Below are 27,927 nucleotides of genomic sequence, written 5' to 3'. Positions count from 1 at the left end.
ATTTTGCAACATTTTCATTAATCGTGCTTTTCAATTTGCAACATTAAACAAAACCATTCGCCACACAGATCAGCTTTGTAGATCATAGGTTGGGCGCCCCTGCATTAAAGGAACCATGCTTAGTAAGCAATAAATAAATACCTTTGTGTCAAGAAATAACAGGAACTGTTTATTTGTGCTAAACAACGTTGGATATTTCCTGTTACATGCTTAGTAAGGTTGAAATTACACTTAATTTATGTAATAAAGATTTGAATTTTAACCTGTGCTTGATTGATAATGTATTCATTGTTTTAGAGCCTGTGACCACAAAAGGCGATTATTTCTGCAAGGTAAGCACTTTCTTATCTATTGTGTATTGTCAATGCTGTAGTTGGAAACATATAGAACTTGAAACTAATTTTCAATATTTGAAATTTTAATTGCAGTAAAAACCAAATATTTCAGTAAAAAATTCAACCAAAAAGATGTTCAACCAAATTCCCCGCATTCAACCGGGGTCAGCCAACTTTTCATTGAATGCTATGAAAAAACTTGAATGGAAGTAGAACCAAATCTTTAAAACATTTCTAACTTATTTAATATAAAAATATTAATATCATATATGATCTGAAAAAATTGAATATTGGTTTTAAAATTTTGACAATATTTTGTTTTAGTCTTAGTAAGTGATCTTTGATCTCTGAAATGTTTTACAAGTGTTGTTCCTATAAATCATAGAAGTTTTTAAGGGGGTTTTGAGTCATTTAATCCTTTCATAGCTTCATTAAGCAAAAGTGCAATTCTAAATTTGACTTTCAGATCTTCACTTTTGCTGTCTGAGGATACTACTAAGTCTGGTATTTCTGTAACTGTTGAGATACTACAATTTGCATCATAATCTGTGAATTCTTCAAAATGCAAATCAATATCCAAAAAATCATCAATATTCAGTATATTAACCACTTGTTCAGAATCCCCATCCAATATTAATGGAAATCCATATTTCATGAGACAAGGAAAGATGCAGTTTTTTGTTACATTTTTATCACGGGGAATGTGAAGTACAGGGCCTCAAACACATTAATCTTTTTTTCATATGCATTTTTCAGTGAGTTGAATAAATAAGTGTAAGAATGGTTCAAATCATGTTTATGGTTTCAAAATAGGTATGATTTGTTATTAAAAAACAAGCTGTTGTGGGCACCACATGACTTCTTTTTACTCCAATTTAATGATTTTTAATCAGCACTTAAAGAAACACCAACAACATAACCTTACCTGATTCGGGGGGGGGGGGGGGGATCATGGTATACTCTTAACATCTTCTGAAGACAGTCTGAAATTTTCGTAAACTATGAGGAAGCCCCCACCCCGTAAAAAAATTCAAATTTGCGTACAAAAATCATCAAAATAACCCTTTTTAAAGTTTTTTTTTTAAATAATTTTTCAGTTTTAGAATGTATTGTCAGCCCTAAATTTTCGGAAATGGCAACTCAAGATTTTTGAAAATTTCAGAGCACAAAATACACCTTGGTCAATGGTTGTGTTTAAGAATGTAGTCTCACGTATGGCAATTTTCTTGAACTTAGGTTAGATTTAATTAAAATAATAATTAAAATAAATCACTTGGTTTGACCCCTGGGATTCATCTTGTAAAAGCCTTGAAATAATAGTGTGTCATTTCCAGTTCTAATAGTGAACTTTGAATTTGTGCTAAAAAAGTTTTAATCCTGTTCAAACTTACATATCGACTTTGAACGGTATGTCAGATACGAGTAGATAAAGCCTATAGGGCTTCTTGATATTTTTAGTTTAACTTTAAAGTTATAGATCTGGGCCTGAAGTGAAGGATTGTTCAGCATAAAAGTTGTTATTAAACTTTAACTAAATGACGTAACTAAAAAGTTATTGCATGTTAATTATAATGAAAAAAACATTAAGATAATAGCTTCTAACGACGGTTAGTGCTCTTCTCTTTTATATTTTATGCACTGATATCTCAGTAAAGAAGGTTCATTTCATTCATGTATCAGATTATGACACAGCCATCTTATATGCAGGAATATACTATTAAAACTTCGCTTAAAAATTTGGCAAAAAATCTACTTTAAATTTAAATATTTTATGAATATAGTTCGGACATTGATAAATACTCACAGGCTGATTCAGTTATAGAAAAATCGGAGGTGCACAAGTACGTTGCAGTCTCAGAGTCTGATACAGGAACTAGGGATACATTTCAATCGGATTTGGGTTCATCTTTTTTTTTTTACATTGAAAAAACAAACAACAATATTTTGTCATCCAAAAGCTTCATTGTTTTTGTTATAGGTAGCCCTTTTGTAAGAAAAACGCACCTTTTACAACAGTTTTCATCTAATACTGCTTACGGGAACCCTTAGCATAATGAACTTTCACGCTACCCACGAAACTAAAATTTTAAGCTTCTTGCATGACACAAAATCCAAAACACTGATTTAAACTAATTAACTATTTACAGCACATTTACAAATAACTCAGCCCAAACAAAAACACAGTCTAAAAATCACGACAGAAAGGAATAATAATTTACATAGATTTTACAAAAAAAATATTTGCACACTCAAATGCTTAATCAATTGAAGCGATGCCTGCAGCTCTGGAAATAGTTTCATAATAACTATCGTCGATTAAATTTGTTGCATAAGAAGCGTTAGGGCGGCAGACATTTCTTCGTTACTTTTCATTTTTTGGCACCTGAAAACGGTGCCTTATAAAAACTGTCTCAAGCAGAGCTATATATCAATAGAAAAAATGACATGTAATGCAACAAAAAAAGGTTTTTCAAAAATTATTTACTTTTTCTTATGGTTTTGTTCAGGTTTCTTTTTTTTCAAGCAGTCATTTTCACTGCTCAAATGCAATGAAACTTATAACAATTACAAAGTACTGTTGCAGATTAAGAAGGGCAGTTGTGACCATCACCCCCCCCCCCCCTCCTTGTATCCACCCCTTCATGTTATGCCCAAAAAAATTTGAATTGAAAAACAAAAAAAATTACTTTGATTAAGTTTTTAATTTTTTAAAGCAAACTTTCAAATATTGTTGTGAGTCTGGGGAGAAGGGGGGTCATGACTCCCCTAACCCCCTCCCCCTTATATCCGCCACTCTTCCACTGTGTGTATATATGAATTCATACATTTATGTTGCAATTGAAATCTGTTGGATAGCTGTGCCAACAAAATAATAAACTACTTTAAATTTTTCTAATAGGTTTGTAACAGCCACATGAACTCCGAAAATATGTGGATCTCGCATGTTAATGGAAAGCGTCATCTGAAGGTATCTGTTTTTTTTTTTTAATATTTTTTGTAATTCTCTGCTATTATCTAAATTTTATATCTCATGCATTCATGCACAAGGTTGAGTTAAATTAGCTTGAAATTGTCAGAAAGGGGGGGGGGGGAGGGAGCGGAGTCCATGAGAAGCAATGACCAAGGTACTCGAAAGTGACTTTCAAAGTAGTTTTGAAAAAGCACCAAAATGTTGTTAACAAAATGAAAAACTTGATAGCACATCATGAGGTGCACATTTCATAGTATCGAAATAATCTAACACTGAATTACAAAAGACTCTTACCTCTTAATGAAAACACTGATGATTGGGTGTGAAAAATTTTTCTTCCTACTACTTGTTTTTCATATCACTACACAAAACTGAAATGGCGACCGATGGAGCAACCAAAACACGAGCATTGTTGCCACGACATGCTCGTCAGTTTCCCACATTCACACGAATTTACCTTCCCAGATGACAAGAGAGAGCAAGGGGTGCCCAAGGGTGTACAACCTTCCCCTACTCTATTATTTTATTACGTTCTAGCATCTTCTACTTCTTAATGGTATTTCACATCTTTTCGTTAGTACCATTAGAAAGAACAGAATTTTTCCTATAAAAACAAGTTTTTTTTTTTCTGATAGTGTTCTTTCAGATAAGGATGAAAAAATGTGCTTCAAATATTATGAAGTAACAAATTACCATGTTGGGTTAAGGTTACAAAAAGTTTTATTGCCTTGGAAGTCTGAAATTTTGGGAACTTTAAGTACTTTTGTTTGTCAATACTTTCTAGTATTTTTGTGTGTTTGAGTTAATTGACTTTTGTGTGTAAGGCATGTTAAACTCTTGACAAAATGTAGTGGGCAATTTTTTCCTGGATTTTAGAATGTAATAAATTCTGAAAAAAAATTTCATTGGTTCGTACTTCATCGTCCAAATTTCAAAATTTGGGACTATTTTCAAAATACTTGTTTTTATTGGGTTACAGTTACAAAGCGTAGATATTGATGCTGTAAAAAAAAATTGTCATCCAAAGTAGAGATGCATCGATTAATTGCCCACTTTGCAGATTAATTACAATTCTCCAAATTTTGCCGATTAATCGGCAGATTTTTTTAAAAGGTATTTTTTTCTAGTATACCTTTAATAAGAAACTATGATGAACATTTATTAGCAATAGATAAATTAATTTTCTGCAAACATTACTATATTATGTAGTAGGAAAGTGTTCAGAGTAGAAACAAAACAAATAGTTGAGAAAGTTCAGAAAACTGAATGAAAAATTGAGAATAACCCTCACTGCTGATTATAATCATATGTCACTATGTTGAATAAAAATGTTGAATTTACGGACTTTTAAGTTGAAACGGGAAAAACATGAGTAAAAAAATACCCCCCTACCATATATTTGTAATAAATAAAAATAACTTTCGATCCATTATCAAGTCAATATTTATCCCTTCCTGGGCACCTATCTCCCTCTCTTTTCACATACCTTGCAGCTACTTTTTTTAAAAAAATGCTATTAATATTGTTTTTATTTATGTTTTTAACCGACATAAATATAACAGAAATAAACAAATGTCTATGTGATACCATTGCAACCTCCGCTTAATTCTCTCCAACAAAAAAGAAAAAAATACTGATGCTTTTGTTTCATTTCCAAAGAAAAAAAACAGGACCATTTCTTTAGTTTATGTTCATTATACTCTCTGCTTTTGATGACACTAAAATTTTTTCCCCAGTTATTTTGTTCCTTGTAACTATACATATGATTAAATCATACATTTTATGACTTGGGGTTTGGTGGGGTTAAAGTGGTCATAAAATCGCAGGTTTTCAACTTAGGTGGATAATAAATACAACATTCTTTAAACACTTCAATTTTTTTTATTGTTATTTTACATTGTATTATTAAAGAACACGGTACATTGAATTTTAGGAAGAAAAGCATTGATTTTGATAGTTTTATAGCACTTTCTTTTCCTTATGTTTTTATGACCACTTTACCCCATGGGGGGGGGGAAGTGGTCATAGCATGGGGTAAAGTGGTCATATTTAAAAATAGATGCAAAATCATTATAAATAACCCTAAAACTTGTATATTTCTGTTGTTTTTATAGTTACAAGTATATTAACTAGTACATGCGTGTACGAATATATTCGTGTGGTGTGTATACACAAGTAAACACGTTCCTATATGAGTAGATGCATGTATACATCAGATATATGCATCCACGTGCCTACTCAAGTATATACGTGTATATACGAGTATATAAGTATATATATGAGTACATAAGCATGTATACGTGATTACCTACAGGAGTGTGTGCGTGTCTACATAAGTACATACATGTCACGTGTATACACGTGTCATGTGTATACGAGTATATACGCGTAAAAACGAACATCATATGCTCGTATGCACTTGTATCTCAAGAAAATACGTGCATACTTGAGTATGTATGTGTAAAGTAGACGTATATACGCATATATAAGTGTACATACATACATATATGGGTATATACGAGTTAATTCGTAGATACATCCAGTGCGTCTTTGGGGTATGTATCTACTCACGTATGAAAGTTTTTCAAAACTTTCGTTATTGCAACAGAGAGTGCTTTGTGATTGCGAAACACATTTATTACAGCTGCAGGCCGCAAATTTCATCAATCGCTTTAAAACTTTCTTGAGACCTAAAATGTTGTGTAAAATTGTCTTTGTGTAATAAATTTGACTTTTTTTGCATCCATCAATTTCTGGCTTTGGGTGCATGTAGCGCGTCAGCATTGTGTTTGTGACCGTATGTTCCTTATGATTCTTGCTTCTTATCCTCCCTTCTAACACCTTTTAATAATTTGCTCAAGAGTTTAAACCCAACCTGTATACTTATATTTCTTATGCTTGTATGTAAATGTCTACATGAGTACGACCGCGTATTTTACGTGTCTACCTGAGTATATAAGTTTTCATGTATATATGAGTATAAGCGAGCATATACGTGTATAGTAGAATGTATAGCTGTATGGATAAAAAATACTTAGACCTACCCATATACGTATTTATTGGCGCATTTATGTGAATACGCTTATGTATGTGCCTAAATGAGTATTTATGCGTATATATAAGTATATACTCGTATTTTCAACCCCGTTTACTGTAAAAACAATACATATTAAGTAAAACTAATATTTAATCTGTATCTGCCTTATACTTGAAGATTAAGTGACATTAAAAGAACAATATTCTTTAAGCCTAATATTATGACCACTTTACCCCCATCTTACTTAAATTGTTCTAAAAAATTACCTAAAATAGATTCAGCTAACTACTAATGAATAAGAGTTCTTGAGACATGTAGGAAGCTTCCTGTACAGTCAATCTGTTCCTAATTCTAACAAACAAAATTTCCCAAGGAAGTTAAAATAGGTGTTTAGATTTTAAAATTTTTCATATTCACGCAAAATATTTTTTTTTTACCAAATAAAATTTTGCCAGTTGTAAAATTTTGTATTCAAAATGTAGTTTCTAACTGCCCTACTCTAAAATAAAATTTTCACATTCATTCGAACATTTATTTCCAAGCTATAGCCATTTATTTGATGTATGACCACTTTATCCCATTGACCACTTTCTCCCACCAGACCTTACTCTTTAAATTATAAATTTTTGATCCAACAAAAAATTTGTTATCATTAAAAATCATTGGATTATAAAAAGAACATGTACATACGTACCACCCATGTCCTAAGTGTCCATCAAAAGCTCTCACTAGGAAAAAAGCCAGTTTTCAATGCGCTGTAACTCCTTCTTGTCCCCTTCATTCTTCTTTTTGTTAGTATCATTAGAAAAAACAGATTTTTTTCCTATAAAAATAGGTTATCTTTTGGATGGGATGTTTCTTTTGGTAAGGATGAAAAAATGAGTTTTAAATACTGTCAGTCAATCACAAGAAAAGCTCATTCTGCAATATATAACGGATTTTGATTGGCATGGAAACTAGTTTATAGTAATTTTACAACTACTATTTAACAGGAAGTTTTTTTTTTTAATTCTTCCTTTAAAAAGTTAGTAAGAAAGTTAAATATGAGAGAAACAAAAAAACATCTTGTTCTGTCGGTTGTTTTCAGCCTGTTTCAAAAACAAGATATTTTTCTGTTTCTATCATATTTAATTTGCAAACTAACTTTTTAAAAGAAGAAAAACTATTTTGGACTAATAATAGTTGCAAAATTACTATAAACCTTAGCCATCGCCATTCGTTATATATTGTAGAATGAGCTTTTCTTGTGTAAGAAAAATAGTATTTCAAGCATTTTCATCCTTATCTAAAGCAACGCCATTGAGGAAAAAAAACTTATTTTTATAAGAAAATGTTTTTTTTCTAAGTAAACTAAGGAAAAGAAGATTGAAGGTGACAAACTTGAGCTACAGCTCATTTAAAACTGGCGTTTTGTTTCATGTGAAGGATTTTGATGGCCACTTTTGGATGACAACTTTTTTTACAAAATCAATGTTTAGGTTTTGTAACTGTAACCCATTAAAACAAGCATTTTGACAATAGAACCAGGGGAGTTCTCATTCACCCTTGGTTCCCAAATGGGTATACTCCATATATCCAGTATACTCTCAAAATTTTTTTAGACATATTATGTATATGATTGCATACTTTTTGTCGTCACTTTTTTGTTCAAATATAGTAGTTAGCCTCTTTTATGCGCTTGTATAAAATTTTTCCTACTAAAGAATTACTAAGTGTCTTTTAAGTAAGGTAAGTTCTACTGAGGGGCTGTAGTTGTACTAGTTGACGGAGTGGAGGTATAAAATTGCCGAAGAAAGTAGGAAATTGCTATCTCATTTTAACCATTAAACACTAACTGGAAAGTATAAATCGTTATATTATTTCTTTGGCGAGAACCACTAGTCACTTGACAGGGAATAACTCAAAACAAGCGTATAGAAAAAGATATCCCTTTAGATGATTTGAAAAAAAAAAAATTAAGGAGAAATGTCCCCATAAGTCTCCCAACTTCTCCAAATGTTTATGCTTTTGAACTTTTTATCTCTTTAGCACCACAGAAGAATGTTAATGGCTAATATAATACTTTTTTTCTCTCCCAATAAAAATAATAGCCATTAAACAGTCTGAAATGGAAGTAAAACGGGGAGCGCCATTTCGAAAGAGTGGGGACATATCGGGGAAAAACGATGGTCATATTTGGTTTCATGGGATCATTTTACATAAATCAGTAAAATTTATGCCAAAAGCCCCCCCCCCCCCCCGCAGCAAAGTGTAACTGGCAGTTTACTGTATATATTTTAAATTTTTATTTTGATTCCTTGTTTTAATTGCACAAAATGTGCAACTAGCAAATTAAGTAATGAGCAATACTTGATTAAATTTTTAGCCTTTAAATTGATTTCAATTGAAGATATTAGGCATTAATACAAGTATATGGTTTTTTATTTCAGAATGTAAACAAAGCACCTGGAGGTAAGTAAAAATATTCTCGAGATTTTTTTAAAGTAAATAAATACTTGAAGATGCTTTTTGTATTTTTAGCCCATTAACAATTTAATTAAATATGCACACAATATTTCAACTGAGGAAGCAATTCCGTTACTGTATACATTTATGTTTTATCAAAAATAAATGTATACAGTCGTCCCTCGCTACTTTGCTACTTCAAGTTTCAACTTTCACAACTTCACTACATTGCGTTTTCTTTTTTTTTTTGAGCAATCACGATTGCTTATTGTTCTCACTTGACTGTGTTTTTGTTCCTATGATTTTATTTTCCCACCAGCACCCTCCGCAGCATCACTGTCGACCAGCTCCTCACGATGCTGCACCTCTAGCTAAAACAGTGTCCAGGTTGCGTCAATATCCTACACCTACATGCATACATACATGCACCTATACACACATATATATACAGGGGCGGACTGGCTGACTCTGACCCAGTCGGCAAAATAATACTTTGGCCCACTTCTGTAAATTAGTCGAGCAACAACATTAAACTACCACTAGTTCCTATTTTTCTTTAAGTTCCTAAACCAAGATTTAAAGTTCTAAAATAGAAAATTATGAAACGTAAAATATAGCTTACACTGACACATTTTTTTATGTGCCTTGAAGGGATACTTATGTCATAAGACTGAAAAGGCACACCTTTAGGCTTCTATACTGACAACATAGGAAGGACACGAGGAAAGAGATGAGGAACCAGGTAAATGACACCGGAAATTTTTTGAAATTGGTTGATCTATATAGGCCTAAGAAAAGAATCGGGACACAGGGTTCTAGTTCCCTTCCAAGCGATATTTTCAAAGTTGATGTCAAAAAACACAATTTTACAATTTTCGGTAGTGTTCAGGGGAGGGAAAACAAGGGGTTCCTTACAATTTTGTTTTCTTCACTTTTTTTTTTTTTCAAAATTGAAGTCCATTTTAGTCTATCTTTGTTTACAATAGAATGTCGGGGGATCTTCCCAGAAATTCTCTGAAATGGGAAGTTTTAGAAATGCAATTTTAGGCTACCCTTAATAAAATTAATGTAATGTTATGGAACAGCATAGGGAGCTCTCTGCAAAAACGTTTAGAGTTTGAACTATTAAAAAATGCAAAACTAACTTTGGTCACGTTTGAGGGAATAGGAGGGTCAGTGATCTCTAGGGCTCGACCGATGGCATTTTTTGGCCAATGGGCCGATGCCGATTGTTGGCCGATTGTTCAAAGATGGCCGATGGCCGATTGTTTTCCTCCAAATGGTCGATGCCGTTGACCGATGGCGAAAAAAAAATCAAACAGAAATAAATTGATAAGATTGTCAGGGATTTAAAGGATCATACATTCATTTCACTTTACTTCCTTTCTACTAATAAGAAATTGAACTCACGCAAAAAAAAGCAGATTTCGATCTAAATTTCTATTTTACGATTACTCAATTTATACTTCACAAGTTTTTTTCCCCACATCTGTACATGCATATTTCCCTAAGAACATATAGATGACCGAAATATCCATTTTGAACGCCTCCTCAGCTAATTATCGCAAATTCTCTTGTGATGTCTTCGTGCGCATAAAATTGCATAGCTCAAAAACGTTATGAAATAGAAAGTTGAAAACTCATATGTACGTAGTATGATCTAAAAGTTCGAGGACAAGTTTTATAAAACCTTACCCTGAATCATTCACATTACCGAAGCACATCTACCTACAAAATAGTCAGCTTGAACGACTATGCACTTCTGCCAACATTCGTGTAGCTTTTAGAAGCACTCCTGGAAGATATTTTTCGTAACCTCCTGCAAGGCCTCTTGCGCTGCTGGTTTAACTTCATCGTGGGAAAGAAGGCGACTTTCATGTTGAAGATGCACGGTTTGATTGGTCAATACTCTGATATGTCAAACAAATAAAGTAACGTTTCGTAGTGGTTAGCTCCACGTGACTTTTACCTGTTTCCAGCAAAAAAACATTTGCATGGACGCCGCTTTCTTCTGCCAGGAGAAGATAAGGCTGCATCATAGAAGGTAGCAAAAAATGGCTTCAAGGCGTGTTCCCAAAAGTTATATGAACACTGGCAGAAGTACATAGTCCCTACCAGTGTTCAACAGGGTTCGTACGGGTCATGGAAATCCTGGAAAGTCATGGAAAAAAATTAACAGAATTTCAGACCTGGAAAAGTCATGGAAAATTGAAATTTTCATTGAAAGTCATGGGATTTTTTTTCAAGTCATGGAAAAATGTCCTGGACAAAGAGAAAGGAACAGTAACTAAAGGAGCATTAAAAATCTTGAGTGATTTAACAGTATAGCATGTAAAAGATATTAAAAGCGGAAAAGTGAACGTTTCAAAAATCAAATCTGAATTTTTAAATCTCATTGCATCCACTTCTGTCGCAGCCGCTTGCCATTTTTTGCGATGTGATTTTACTGCCTGGACATCACTTATTTTGAATTTTTTGTTATTTTCAACACTTCTTATGTTTCATATTCTGTAGTAGCAAAATTTCACGTTCTTAGTTTCGCCACGCCCACTCAAAAAAAAAAAAGCAATTCAATTGCATGCAAGTTCGATTCCATCACTCATAAGGACTTCATTATTAAATTTATCAGAGTTTATCTTAATTTGTTGAATGTTTTAGAAAATAAAGATCTATAAGTCAGGCGATAGAATACAGAAAAAGAGGAATTCTAATGCTCTAAAACAGTAGTGCCCAACATACGGCACGCAAAACTAATCCATGCGACCCACTACTACGTTCAATGTGGGAATTACAAGTGTTCTGGAATTCCTGAACCTATTAATTTATAAGCATTTGAAAATATGCAAATTTGTAAACAAAACAAATATACTTTTGAAGCAGAAGATTGATTCATTATTGAATGTTTTTTTCAAAAAAGATCTGGTTTAGAAATATAAAGAACTAAACTATGTGGCTTTACTTTAAAGAACCAAAATACTGTCAAGTTACGTGGATGATTAAAGGCACTGTTGACACTAAAAGAAAACTTTTGAAGCAAATTTATTGAAACTTAGTGATTGACTCATTCAACCTTTGTCCCATTCAATATCATTCTGCCTGTTTAAAAAAAAAAAAAAACATTTAAGCATCATCGTATTTGTTTCACTGCATTTTTACTTTACGAAAATTTATATGTTGAAGACAAATAAGAATAATTTTTTAAGTGTGCACTTATATTTTTTCCATTACGAGTAAGTGCTTCAATGAGGCTGTGGCATTCATATAGACATTTTGCTAATGCTCATTTCCAAATATTACCAAGTTTGAGATTAAAAACTGCTATTCTCTTCGTGTAACGAGGTCATAGAAATTTTCATTGAAGTCATGAAAAAGTCTTGGAAAAGTCATGGAATTTTTTTTATCCAAATAGAGTATGAACCCTGGTTCAAGGTGACCTTTTGAAGGTGGATGTGTTTCGGTAATGTAAACTATTCTGGGTAAAGTTTAAAACAGCTAGTACCCAAACTTTTGAATCGTACTACGTACAATCTGTATAGAGTGCAGTTATGCTTCTCCTTTTCTGACTGCTGTACAATGAAAGAGAAAGAACAGCCAAAAAATAAAAGAAAAAAAAAAGAAAGAAAGAAAGAAAAACAAAGAGACTGTTTAATAACCAATTGATTTGTTTTTTTTTTAAATTGAACATTCAGTAATATTGTAATAATGTATGGATTTAGGTACATTAAACATAGTTAAAAAACATTAAATTATGTTAGATAAATAAATACCTTTGTGCTGAACAGTAAAGTAAGACAAAACAATGTTAGAAGAAGCACAAATTTGCAAATTTGTGCTTCTTCTAACGTTGTTTTGTCTTACTTTATTAAATTATGTTGTTTAATCATTAAAAAAAAGCATAAAACTATGAAACCGTCAACAAACTATGCAATTAAAGTGGAAAGATTGCACGTAGACATTTTTCAGTCATCAAATTAAACAAAAATGGTAACAAATAAATTACAATATTCAATCAAAATTGGAACATTTTTATACTTATTTAAAATTTATGAATAGAAAAGTTTGAATTTTTCATAAAAGCTATAACAGTGACATAAATTTTGCGGAAAAAAGAAATAGCCATGAAAAAAGCGAGGTTCTTAAAACGCAGCTACAATAAACAAACTCAATATTTACATCAAGTTAATAACTGAACACATATAGGTACTACTTGATCTAATGTTTACACATATATTATTGAACAATTTGATTGTTTAATTTTTTATGAAGCTTTACAAACAAGTTCAAATTAAAATTTTCAATTTAACAATAATTTTTTGAAATTTAAAAAATTGCATAATAGAAAATCCTTGAAACTTTTCTATAAAAAACGAAAATATCTTATTCTTTGATTTTATATAAATACATAAAAATAGTTACTTACAACAGAAAAAAAATCGATCGCTATTAATGATGCAAAACAGATGGCGCATTACGAAATATAGGTGAAACAAGTATGAGAACTACGCAAAAAGACATTTCTTGACTAAAATAAATAATCGATAAATATTTAAGAAATGCTTGAAACAATGAGGGAGGGTTAGGGGGATCACTCTCTGATTTTGGAGTAACTCACACTTCGGCCTCATTTTTACTTCCTTTTACAAAAAAGGAAGTATTGTATTCGCGAAAAAAATTTTACTCGAAAATCAGCTTTAGTTTCCATTTTGCTCACCCCTGAATGAATGTTGAGTTTTTTTTTAACCCGACCACACGCGGATAAGTGCCTAAGAACGTATAGACCCCCCGAAATATCCATTTTGACAATATCCGAGTTAATTACAACGAATTTTCTCATGACGTCCGTATATAGGTATGTATGTCGCATAACTCAAGAACGGTATGTCCTAGAAAGTTGAAATGTGGTACGTAGACTTCTAGTCGGGTCTAGTTGTTCACTTCCCCGTTTGGTTGCAATCGGGTGTTTTTAAAGGTGCTTTTGCCCCCTTTTTTGGGAGGGGGGGGGGAATCATTGTTAATCTCGATGCAAACTCATGTGGTGTTATAATTTGGCGGACACTTGACGATAATTTGCCAGTCTTTCAGTCGCCTAGTTTTGTTACCAACTTGGTGACAAATTCAGTGATTTAAAAAATATATATATATATTTTTTAAAAATCTGGTTTTAATTTGGCCACTGTTGGTGATATTTAGAGAGTTAACTATTGAATCACATTAAAATTGCCAATAATGGGGAAATAACATTAAGTTGTTGTAAAAAGAAGTCATGTGATGCACACTCGGCTCGTTTTAGTACAGAAACGCTACCACCAACGCCTCGGAAGAGTTTCTGTATCTACTTCAGTACTTCCGAAGAAAAAATTCAAAAGTCCTTTTGATTTCCAAATTATGTCACCATTCAAAACGTCTTTAATCAGTTTCTTACATTAATGCTCTAAATTCTTTCTAAACAATAGACAAAGTTTCAAAAAAAAATCTCTAATTTTATGAATGTTATTAGTTTTCAAACACTCAAAAGTACAACTATAGTTTAATTTCAGAAATTGAGGGAGTGGGAGGAGAGGCACGCAAGTATTCTTGGAAATTAAAAAAATAGAGTTAAAAAATATCATAAACATTGAGCAGAAAAACCCTTTCAAAACTTGCACCCGAGTTTGTTTTGACGTGCAGTGGTGGATTTAAAATCTAGCAAATGTTGCAATTGCGCAAGAGGCCTCATAACCATAGGGGCATCGTAGGAGTTACAAAAATGCTTCTGATAAATGTTTTATGACTTCTGTGATAGAGAATAGGGCCCCAAAATGTATTTCAACGGGCCCCAAACTTGTAACTCCGCCGAAGCGATACAGAAAAGACTGCATTACTGTGATTCATATTACAAATATCGAAAGATAAAAAATTACCATCGGTTCAATGAGAATCTAATAAAATGACACAAAAACCGATTTCGCCATCTGATATTTGTTTCCATGGTCTCCAATTCGACCATATATCACCAAATGATCGTCAGTCTGCGACGCCATATTAGTTTTGCATTGAAATAAGTAATTAATAGCCAAAAAAAAAGAGTAAACAGGCTTTTAAGAACACGTGATGGAAAGCAAAAAGGGAAGTGCACAACTGGAACGTACGCACACCCCACATGCGAAAATTTATCCTTCTACAGCTTACCATTTTTGAATTATAACTTATGAGAGATGCATACATACATCCAGCAGCAAGAAACAACGCAATAATTAACTTGTTTGGTACCTGAGAAAGCAGTGTTAAAAACTCTTTCAGGGGTAACTGATAGGGGTGTCACACTGAAATTTAAGTAAACAATTTTATATGAAAACAATAACTCCCTTTACTTTGTATTAAGAAGTAAAACAGCAAAGGTCCTTTTTTTTCAAAAACATCAGCCAATTCCATCGGCTTTTCGATGTTTTTTAAGGCCGATGGGCCGATGTTTCCTGCAAGTTAGCATCGGCCGCCGATGCCGATGGCTAAATTGTTGAACCATCAGCCCCGATGCATCGGTCCAGTCCTAGTGATCTCATTTGGAAGCATTTAAAAACTGAAGTATACTTGACCCAATTTTAAACTACATTTCGTTACTATAATGAATCTGGTGACTCTCCTTCGAAATTTTCCGACATTGAAATTTAAAAAATATAATCTTATATGTTTGGAAACATTGAAAGGAAAAGAGAAAGGTTTCTCCCAAGATTTTTTTTTAAGGGCAGCGTGCCTTCCGCATTTAAGCTAACCTTCGACCCCTGTCCTTGAAACGTCATTCTTTCGTTTCAATCATTTATCCTCAAGAATCTGATTAGAATATCTGAATGCTTTTTGCATTACCTTTAAAACTAAATATCAAAAAGCTTTTTAATATTTTAAAAATAATTACTATCGAAAACACTTGAACTTTGTATGTTCCTAGTGTACCAAAAAGTAAAAGAAGCACCTTTTTTATTCAACAAAACTTCTCTACCCTTTTATCTGAAAATGCACTACCCCTTTTTTGGTCCGGAGGAAACACTAGTTCTCTCTGGGCATTTTTTTCTGAAACTGAAATCAATTTTTGGCTATTGAGCAAATAAAAACGTTACGAAGCTCTCCCATAAAAGTTTCTATAAGTGAAATTCTAAGCTATCTTTAGTGAATTTAAGGGAATGCCTAAGGTTCGAAGACTTTGTCTGGCAATTTTTCAATATTTAAGGGGGTCCGGGAAACAAAATGTGTCAAATTTTGCATTTTTTTTTTTAATCATTTAAAAAACTTCTCTTTCTTTTACTGCCTAAAAGGACGTTTGAATCTTGTTTCTATCTTAATTAGAACGAAAGATATAATTATTTTTTTGCATTCTTTTAACTGATATACTTTTAAACTTCAAACACATCTCTCTCCATGATGCAATTTTTCCCGATTTTTTGCATTCAAACTCTTATAAGTCAAGAACTGATAAAGACAAAGCAATGAAATTTGAAGCATATCTTTTTCAAAAAGTTTACTTTGATTTTAATACGGTGAATTTGAAAAAACCATTACTTCAAAAAATATGATCTTTTTTTAAAGTATGTATGAATTTTTCGAAATTTTTCTTGAAATATTTTCTATTTTATTGAATTCATATTTTTTAAATCGTCGAATAAAAATTAAAACTTAGATATTTGTGCATAGTTTTTTTTTTTTTTTTTTTTTTTTTTAATTTCAAAATTGCCCAAGAATATTTTGAGTTTTAGCAATTTAAAGCAACCCCATTTTTTTTAGAAAACAATAACTAAATTTAAATATATTTTTATAATATTTATGTTATGATTTTGCGAATCAAACTGATGGTGAATCAGTGCAAAAAATTTCAAAACTCTAAATTGTGTAATACCATTTTTTTTTTTCAAAATGTGTCCCGGAAAACCTAAAATCTGTAATATACAATTTCCTTCTTAGGCCTTGATGCAAAAACTAAGAACCAGGTAAGTCCAGACTCACTCATTTTTGGTAAGACCAATAAATAACATTAGTGTCCGATCGAAAAGCTTATATCTTTCCCACATTATTTACTAGAAGGCAGAGGTCTAATCTTACATTTGTGACCCATTGTTGCACCAATCGGAACAACCAATTCTCCACAAGCAAAAATGAATATTTAAAAAAGCAAAAATTTGGACTTAACTGGTTCCTGTATCAAAATCCCCAACCTTGTGCATGCCGCTGCTCATTTATCAACATCCCAAAGCATGGCCCACACATTTATAGCAGGGCCGAAGCCACTTTGTCTAGTGGTGCAGACCAATTGTTGTTAAAAGACATACTAATATAAGATTTTAAAAGCTCTTTTTTCGTCCCCGACCCTTTTTCAGGCCGCATTGGACCCTAATTTTTCTGGCCCCCTCCCGTTTCCTCAATGTGGGAGCCATGGACCCCAGAGCTCTAAAAAGTAGAGAGAAAGTTGACAAAGAGAGGAAAGCATTCGCACCTGTAGACTTCGGCTATTTACTTTGGCCACTGGGCTAAGGATGGGAGAAAAATAAACCTGCTTCCAAACACTTTTTTCCCATAGAGTCAACAAATTTCATTTTTACTTCTATTATTACACTTTAAAAAATGTTAGATGTGAATTGAACGTATAAGTTCAATAAAAAATTGCTTTAAGTGGCCCACTCTGCGGTGGGCCCAGTCGGGAATCCCCGACTAGCCGACCTGGCCAATCCGCCCGTGCATATCTCATACACCTATACACACATACATACACCTACACACTCACGTACACACAACTACCCACACACTCATGTCTGCACACAGACACAAACACATATGCCTACACACACATACCCCCCCCCCCCCCACACACAACTACCCACACACTCATGCCTGCATACAGACATAAACACACATTCCTACACACATACACATACCCCTGCACACAAACACACATAATCCCCCCCCACATACAAACACACATACCCCCCCACATACAAACACACATACCCCCCACACACAAACACACATACACACACCTACATATACACACACACTCGTGATTGCGAAAAACATAATTTGAATTCAAGATGACAAAATTCAAACTATTTTTTTAATGCGCTCATATAAAATTTTTCCTACAAAAGAATTACAAAGTATGCCTTTTAAGTAAGGTAAGCTCTTCTGAGGGGCTGTTGTTGTACTACTTGAGGGAGTGAAGGTATAAAATCGCCAAAGAAAGTGTAGGGAATTGCCATCTCATTTTAACTGTTAAACACTAACTGGAATGTTTAAATCACTGTATTATTACTAGGGGACAAATACATCTGTAAATGGTGTTCGACAATATACTAGCTTTTTAAGTTGTATACTTAATACCTTTAATGAGGATAAATGTAGAGGAAGGAAGGGGGCACATTACTGTCACTAACTGGCAATTAATTCATCATCAAACAATTTGAGCAATTTCATAGATTAGTAGTAGTGTGTAAGAACTGCATGTGTGTGTGTGTACTTTGTTTCTCAATAATTAACAATGCGATATCTATCACGTCTAATCTATCACATTTTCTCTTATTTTGTGCATTGGCCAAGTCCTATCAAGTGCGCAACCAGAGGGGGCCCCACAGGGCTCATTGCCCACCCCCCACCCTGAACGCTAATTTGAACAATTTTCAAAAAATACTCTTTTTTATTGGAACGAAGATGAACGCGGTTTGAGAAAATGAAGTGGTTCCAAAGTAAGCAGGGACGACAAGAGGTCATTTAAAACTTCTCCCCCTCTCTCCTTTTTGGCATTTGTTTTTTCTGTAGTTAGGAACTAATTGTTCATTACACTGCCTATTTCTTCTGCTACCACGGAGCGATCGTTTTCAACATTGCGCCGTCTCAAGTAATATTTAAGAAGCACAATGATGCAAGAATGCTTAAATGGATTAGCACAGCTTTGTATCAACAAAGATACAGTTGTACAACCAGATGAAGTTATTGAAGAACTAACCAAGAAACAACGACGGTTAAACTTTGTATTGTAGACAATAAGACAATTTTATAAGTGTAAATATGCAATGTGGATATTTAGGACTCATCAAGTGTAAGTGATTTTATTGATTATTTTGTTGTATTTTTAAGTGATTTCATGCCATTTTAATGTATTCCTTTTTTTTTTTTTCATTCCTTGAATGATCTTAAAAATATTAATAGCTTAGAGCTTTTGGTGATAAAAATTCGTGTGCATTTTGATTTATTTCATTAATATAGTAAACGAAGTAATAACAAGCATTGATTTCAATTTATTAATTTCAAGTACTTTAAAGTTTATTCTTAACGTGATTTCAATTCTGGCATAAGAACAATTGTTTTTGCAACAGTTTTTGAATAAATTGCAAAACTTATACAATTTTGAGGAATTTTACTAAATAATATTAATAATAATAATAAATGTATATTGATGTAAAGAGAGAGAGAGAGAGAACGCTGATAGAGTGTTGTGAAAAAAAATCGTGCCCCCCCTAAAATATTTTCTGGTTGCACCCCTGAGTCCTATATTAAGTAATAGGACTCGACCAATGCATCGGCACCGATGGTTAAAAAATATCGGCATCAGCCCCCGATGCTAACATAGAGAAAACATTGGAACATCAGCCTTTAAAAAAAATCTAAATGCCGATCTATTGCCGACGTTTTTTGGAAAAGAAAGGAATAAAATCTAACTTTCATTTATCTAATTTTTACTGCATAGTTGAAAGTAAGTACAGCATAGGTCCCAAAATCAGGCAGCAATGGAAACACCAATTTTGGATTTCTCAGCATGCCTAATTTTGTGTCACAGCCAAAATTTTCCTAACATGCATGGCAGACACTTATTAAACAATCACTTTGTTGTGAATTTAAAGAATTTTATGCTCCTGAATTGAAATAATTCCTGCATATGTTAGCGAGTGAATCGAGCATTTTTGTATTAGAAACAAAGTTCAAATTTCGGGGGTCACCCTGTGCCGGAGGATAAAATTTCCAACATATTTTCTTCACAAAAAGAAAACTAATGTCTGGATATTTTCCCGATTTTCAAGTTAACTTTGTTAACGCTAACGAAATGAATACTCTCATTTCTTTAACGTTAAGGCTAATAGTCTGGCCCTTAATTAAAGACTTTAGCTGCAGCAAAAGCTCCTTCGTAAGTGTGAGAAATGCTGAATTCAAGGTTTGTATGGTAATTAAAATCCTTTAAAAGTCTATATTTTTCTTTTTCACTTTTAAGGCCCTAAAGAGACGAGTTTTGTCACTGAATTCTTTATTTATAATTTTATACTTTGTCGCCTTAAAAAAGGTTTTTTTTTTCGGTGGGGGAGCGGTAATGAAAAAAAAATAAGTTTCCTTAAATTATATAATGAGCTTTTCTACTGATTATATTATGATAAACAATTAAAAAAAAACAATTTCTCTGCAGCGATTAAGAGCAACTAAAGTAAACAAAATCACGAAATTCAAATATTTATGAATTATTTCTAATACTATTAAGCATTAAAACAAAATTCAAAAAATTACATAAATATGCTTTTATTCTTTCAAGTCAATTATATATTTCAGATAGCTAATGTGCATTTTAATCAGATTCTTCTTAACATGTGCTCTTCACAAACCAAATAAGATTGTGAACTGAACTTCAAGGGTTTGTGAGCAGCAGCAAGCAGAGGGTGGAGCCACCTAGTTGACGCAAATTACTTATCTAAACACGTCTGTTACAATCCTTTAACACCACGCAAAGTTTTATTTATTCATTTATTTTTGTTTAAACAACACCAGCTCAAAATCTTTTTTGACCTGTTTTCAATTGTATGCCAGTTGTTTTTTTTTGCTAATAAAGGAAAAAACCCTTTGCAGGTCTGATTTTTTTTTCTTAAATTTTTAATGGTGAACGAGTAGAAAGTAAAAAAAAAAACTCATTGGTTTACGAACTTGTTTCAAAAGATTTTGCCGTTCCACCAGTCACAAAAGGTTGTGAAACGTTGTTTGAGAGAACGATGTTTGATAATCTTTTTTGAAAGTCAATTTTGCTAATTTTCTGACGCTTTGAACAAATCCAACGCACAGGTAAAAAACTGAAGGCTCCTCTGATGAATGCTCATCTCTGCTAAAAATAGCTCTGCACTTGGTGCAATGCAAAAGCTGTTGTGTTATAGGGTGTACATTAGGGTATATCGAAAAAATTGTTTTTGGAATTTCGAATCGGCCAGGGTGAGAAAAGTTGTCCACAAGGACCAAACAATTACGTTTGAAATTTCAAGTTGATCAGATAATATCTTCATGCGCCGCAAGGCGGTCAAAGTTTGCAAATTGAGCCTACAATGGATTTTTTTTTCTTTAGGAAAACATTGATTTGTAATAACTTTTCTTCAAATCGGTTAGGGTGAAAAAAGGTACCCAATAGGGTGAAATACTATGATGCAAAATAATATCACAATCCGATGAAATCTTCATGCACCACTTGGCAGTCGAAATTTGCAAATCAAGCCCTAAAATATTCTTTTTACTACGATTGGAAAAAAAAATCTTAACTTTTAAGATCGACCATGGATAGAAAAGTTGCTTCATACAATTAAAATAATTCATATCTGCCACTGAAAGCAATTAATCATGTGATTCGCTATTTACCAATAGCATTTTCATTAAAGTAAGACATATTAAGCCACATAAAAAGTTGACATTAAAAAACAACAAACATTTTTTGCCCAATTAAAATAACATAAAAAAAGGGGGAATAAACTATCCAACATTAGAACAAAAGCAAAAAGCTTGGATGGAACAAAATCCTCAAAAACAAAGATTAAATAGTCTTAATACTAGTCGACCCGTGCGGAACTCCGCACTGTGCTTCAAATCGTTTCATGAGGCATTTCGCTCTTTAAGAATTTCAAAGGAAGAACATTATGAAGAAGAACCGAAAAAAAAGTAAGCGCAGAAGAGAAGGCATGTAATTTAAAGACATCAGTAACAAAACCTCGTTAAATACAACGTTGTGATAATTTGATCATAGCTCCCCTTTTAATCGTACATATTTTCAATGCCAACATAAATGTCATTAAAAGTGTGGCTGAGTGGTGACTCGTGAAAAAGCAATAATTGTGCATGTGAAAAAATAGGTTGTGGCAAATACAGTCCTGCACATGTCAGCATCTGACGGGAAAAAAGAAACATTAAAGAGATATTTATTGGCACGTATTCGAATTGGCGCCATTCTGACTAACAGCCCGACACCCCAACAAACCTAGCAATTGCGCCTTCCTTTTCGAAAGCTATTCATTAAAGGAATGCGTAGTAAAAAACAGCAAAAAAGCTTTTTGCCAAAAAAAAAATAATAATAATAAGATCATGCATCTGTGTTTTGTCATTAACCAGCATGATACGATTTAAAATTATTCGCAAAGCATGGAATTTGATTAAAGAATGACGAAGATCTCACGTAGCGATTGAAACAAACATTCTAGAGAAGTAATAAATTTGATTGAAAATAAGTGTTTTTATCTTTGAATATTGAACTATTTCACATAAAAGGTTGCTTTAACCGTTACGGTTTAAATGCCCTCACATGTTTCTCTTTTAATCGAACACTTAAAATTCAAAACCAGTTGAACTGAGTCCGTTCTTAAGTGTAATTTTTCGAACGTTGACAAAATGTATTTTTTTTTTCAGCAGAAAGCAGAGGAGTAGAAAATAATTTCTTGCTAATGAAGTTGATAATACTTTTAATGCTTTATATCGTATTCGCGCGAATAAAAAATTAAAGGTTTACTGAGTGAAACTCGTAGTTTTAATCGGGCGTAGTATTTTTTCATTTGTACAAAAGGTCGAACACTACTATTAGAAACATCTACATTTTAGCATACAATAAAAATGTTTTTCTGCACAAAAAGGATTTCTTTAGGTAAATCTAATACTTTTTTATGCTTACATTATGTTGAGTGGTCTGGATGTAGTCAAAGAACACAGTTCGATTAACAATCAACTTATCCGAATGATAACTGTAGCCTGCATAAAGGAGTCGAAACACCAAGTAGCATTCCCACTGCATTTATTTTATTAGGTGTGTATGTTATGAGCACATGTAATGCGTAATACTAATATAAATTTGATATTATGTCGGACAGCCCAAGCTTGCCCGAAGTTCAGATAGTTTATAGCCGAACGTTCTACCGAAAAAAGTTATCAATTAAACCGAACAACTAAGTCCAGTGCTGTTAAGCTTTATTAAAATATGAACACACACAAAGGCTTTTTTTTTTTTTTTTTTTTTTTGCCGAAAGCGACGTAAAAAATGGAAAACTGCATTAGAACTTTGCTTTAAAAATTGCATAAGAACTACAGGCAGCATCAAGGTTTTGAAACAGCAAGAGGCGATTTCTAAAACTTGAATTTTCGACCGTAAGTCTTTTTTTCGTCATTGGACAGCCTGATAAGTTTTAAAATGAGAGGGGATGAATATATAAGATAAGATATTGAAGAAAAATGTTTTTATTTTTGAAAATTTTTACAATTTTTTATCGCAGGCTGCTTAAACTGTTATAACTTAGATGACAGCACGTGTTCATCATTTAACAGCACGGTTAAAATACAAAATAAATTGAACTATGCTCTTTTTTAAGCGTAGCTTTTCGAATGTAGTAAAAATGTGATAAGCTATTTGTTTTTTAGCAAAAAGAAGAAAAAATATATATTTTACCCTTCAAATTGAGGTAGTATTTTATTTATTTGTACAAAGAGTCAAAAACTCATTAGAAGAATATATATTTCAATATCGATTTATTATTTTTTTTCTGAACAAAAAACAATTCTATTGTAGTCTGAAATCTTAAACCTGTTACTTATATTTTCGCTTACATTATGCTTTAATTTTCTTTCCAGAGCCAAAGCTTCAAAAAAAAAAAAAAAAAACACGTGCAATTTCGAAGTAATTTAGCACAAAATCACTGAATGTTTTCATATCAGCAAGGAGCATTTCCTTCTCATTTATTCTATTCCCTCATAGTTGTTATTCATTTAATTCAGTGTTCATGTAATGCGCGATATTTCTCTAAATTTTTGTTGCAGATTGTCCGGACGGGGCCCGAACACGTAATCTCCTGGTTACGAAGAGAACGCTCTGCCGATCAAGCTATTCAGCTCTGTCGGTCATAGCGCAAATTAAAGTTATAAGTTTGACCGAAAACCTTATTCTGGTTCTTTAAAACAGGTTTTTTCGGCTAAAAGAAACAATTTTTAGACCTTGGGTCTATTTTTTGTCAGTAGCCAGCACCATAAGCTATAAAATTAGCCGTAAATCAAAGAAATCGATCAAGAATTGAGGGAAATTTGGCGTAGAAACCAAAAACAGGCTACAGAAATAATATATAAGGATTCATGTTCCTATTTTTATCTGTAGTTCTAAAGTTAAGAGTATAAATTACCATCCACCACTTTTCCTTTTAGAATAATAGATCAAGAAGTAAAAAACTCAAAATATTATTAACTATATTAAGAACATGAACAAATTAATTCACATCAAGCACGAAGAAACGGCTAAATGTATCTAGAAATCTTGGCCTAAAGTGTATGAACAAAAGCATTTGAGAACAAAGTTATTTTTGCAACAAAAATGATATGCGTACTTTGAAATGTGAAGAATGAATTAACATGAAAGATTTTACTCGAAACATTGGCAAATGGCACTCTTGCAGATATTTTTTAACATTTTATTAAGATACTCAAGAGCCCCAAGTGCAGTTCACATGATCCATATGCCACAGGTTTCCATGTTCAGCTCTAGGGTATAGTTCAAAGTTTAATCTCCGGGATTTCTAACGGTTGAAAATCATTTATGCTTTTAAAATTGTCTGTGTAACGTCCCCTTTACACCATTTCATGCCAGACAATGTTTTTAGAAGTGCGAGAATGTCAGAATATCAATCATTTGGTTCATTATCTCGAAAATTATTTGGAAAGTAATCTTTTAAGTCTAAGACTGAGAATCTCAAATTTTAGTAAAAAAACACATTGCCATTTTGACGTAAACTGAGGTGTTGTATAACTTTCTAGCTACAAGGAGCTTCGGAATTTTATTAATCGATTTAAATACTTAAAAGAGAATTTGAAGAAGGTTATCGATCCTGTCATACGAAGGAACAATTTCTTTGCACAACAGGAAAATATTTCACTCTCAGTGATTTGAGATGAAAGATACCCTGTACGGTCGCTGGCCCTAAGAAGAATAATGGAAGCAAGAAAACTAACAAAATCCTCACAGTCTGCAAGAAATTTTATTCCAGTCTTCAACTTTGATGCACTAACTACACAAACCTTCACAACTTGCAAGAAATTGAAAAATATGAGCCACCCATTACAAAAAACAATGCAGATTCTGAAATTTTAATTGCAATATCGGAGCAGGAATGCAGGCTTTATATTTCCATTCCTAACTTTCCATGTCATACTCGAGAAACAGAGCGATATGTTAAAATAGTAACAGAATCAGCAAGTAAAGTTTGCAGAGAGGAATAACGAGGGCTTCATTTTTGCTACGATTCAGTCAGGAGAAAGTATGAATACTTTTAATATGAACTCAGAGTTTTCTATTTAATTTTCCCAAAGATGTTCTGCTTCAGTCTGTAGATCTTTCTGTTTGTCTTTCTTTTTTTTTTAATTTTATTTTACTGCACAGTGGTTTTTTTATAAAATGTTCTCTATTTAAATAATGCAAAAAAAAATATATATTTTTAGGGCTCTTACCTGTACTTGAATCTAATTATAACATGTTATAACACTTATGTTATATTTTTGAGTGTGACTTGTCTTTCATCAAAAGTTTGCATATGTCTACAAAGAAAAAATAGGTAAAATGCTAGGTAGTTTTAATCATATTTGCACTAGTTTAAAGAATGTATTTATTGGTAACTTTTCTGCACATGATCGATTTAAAAAGTTTCAAAAATTAATGTCTTTGTGACGAAAAAAATATTTTTTTTTTGTTCAATACATGAATTTTGACTGTTAAGTGGTGCATGAAGATTTCATCAGATTATGATGTTATTTTACATCATAGTATTTCACTCCATTAGGCTCCTTTTTTCACCCTGACCGTTTTGAAAAATTAATGTTTTTGTAATGAAGAAAAAATGCATTTCTAGGCTCAATTTGCAATCTTTGACCGCCTTGCGGCACATGACGTTATTATCTGACCAACTTGAAATTTCACATGTAATTGTTTAGTCCTTGTGGACAACTTTTCTCTTTGTGGCCGATTTGAAATTTTGAAAACAATTTTTTTCGATCCATCCTAGTGTACACAGCACTGGTCTTTATGCTGTAATGTGTTACAGAAATATTCATAGGTGAATATTTTCTTCAAACCTTTGATATATTTCTGTTATAGAATTTGTCTCTAAAACACGATTACAAACCATCTTTTGTAGCATTAGGATGTGAAATACGGTTTAAGGTTTAAAATTTGAAAATAAAATTCGAAAAACGCAATTTTACGAGACATTTGATGATGTTAGGGGGCAGGAGTTAAGAGTCCATTCAACTGAGATTTTAAAATATTGAAGTCCTAAAAAGAAGTTTAGGAAGCCCTTCAGTAGTGTTGGTGGCGGAAGAGGTTCAAGGGGTACCCCTTCCCAAAAAATCCTTCAAAATCATCTTAAATATAAGATTGTAGGTCCCAGCAATGGTAGCGAAAGCAGAGGAGTCTGCAGCAATTCTCGGAAGTTGAAGTTCTATGAACAACAGTTTTAGAGGAACTTCTAGGACTCTCCTCCACAGGAAGTTTTTCAAAATAGAAGTCTTAAAAACTCAATTGTAAGCAATTGTGGAAACATTAAAAGAAGAGATAGGGTGCAATGACTCTCGGTGGTAATTTTTCAAAATGGAAGCTTCACAATTTTAGATGGTCAAATAAATATTGCTATAATAAAAACGTTATAAAGCGTAATCACAACTGAATAATAGGACAAATCAAATTATTTACTTAGACTTGGATAAGTAACTATCTTCAACTATAAGAACAAAAACAAACGTGTAAAATAAGGAAAACAAAGCCCAATAGAAAAATTCTACAGAATCAAATTATGTATGTAAATATCGAAATATCGAAAAAAAAAATACATTAAAAAATCAGTTTGCTAACCACAACAGTCTCACAACAGCGTAGCTATCGACACTGTCGGCCAGCGCCTTCTCGAGTTAACTTGTCCCGCCATATATTAGGGATATTCATAGAGCTAAACAATTAATTAAACATTTGATTAAATATTGAATGAAAAAGGAAGTGAAAAAGTCTTCTTTTTTCAGGTACAAGTTTTCAATAGTCATCATAATGAATGAAAAAATTAATGAATTTCATTTTTTTAATGTTTATTATTTTTGTGTAATTAAATTCAATTGTATGAGGCACAGCTTTGTATAAATATTATCTAAAACATTTTCATACCTATTTGTAGAAGCTCCAAGTAAAGTAAAATTTGTTAAATCCAATGCTCCTGCCCGACTTCTTGATGTAATTGCAGATTGGGAATCGTATGAAGAAAATAGAACTGAAATCATTTGTGGTAATTATCATTTTCAACTCTTCTGCCAGTCTAGATTTCATTTTTTCTGAAAGTAGGATAACTATTTTAGAATTTTAATTTTTCATCATTGAAAAGTAAACATCATTCCAATTTATAAGGTTCTTAAATATTACCTCTACTAATCTTCTTCTTTACTAATAATAAAGCAGAAAGTCTCTCTGTCCGCAGGATGTCTGTAGGATGTCTGTGACGCGCATAGCGCCTAAGCCGTTCGGCCGATTTTCATGAAATTTGGCACAAAGTTAGTATGTAGCATGGGGGTGTGCACCTCGAAGCGATTTTTCGAAAATTCGATGTGGTTCTTTTTTTATTCCAATTTTAAGAAGAAAAAAAACTATCATAAATTACGAAATGATCATAACGTGGAACCGTGACATGAGCACAAGCCAATTGGCGAGATACGAAATTATCATAACGTGGAACTGTAACGTCGGTACAAGCCAATTGGCGAGAAAATTCACCATACATTATTTGTAAATATACAATTGAACCAAAAGACCTTTAATTTTTCTATTACGGGCGAAGCCGTGCGGGTGTCACTAGTTACCAATAATAAAGCTGAAAGTCTCTCTGTCCGGA

General features: G+C 32.7%; 1 long non-coding RNA gene across 1 annotated transcript; it reads left to right on the top strand.

Moving 5' to 3' along the window:
• The first annotated feature begins 296 nt into the window (after positions 1–296).
• On the top strand, positions 297–27,316 carry LOC129232968 (uncharacterized). The gene is made up of 4 exons (XR_008581413.1): positions 297–332; positions 3,235–3,303; positions 8,773–8,794; positions 27,220–27,316. It is a non-coding gene; the product is annotated as an uncharacterized LOC129232968 (long non-coding RNA).
• Positions 27,317–27,927: the final 611 nt, after the last annotated feature.

Source organism: Uloborus diversus, unplaced genomic scaffold (assembly GCF_026930045.1).
Source record: "Uloborus diversus isolate 005 unplaced genomic scaffold, Udiv.v.3.1 scaffold_1414, whole genome shotgun sequence".
Lineage (NCBI taxonomy): Eukaryota > Metazoa > Arthropoda > Arachnida > Araneae > Uloboridae > Uloborus > Uloborus diversus.
Note: the sequence above shows the minus strand (reverse complement) of the source record. Positions and strands in the feature narration are given on the sequence as shown.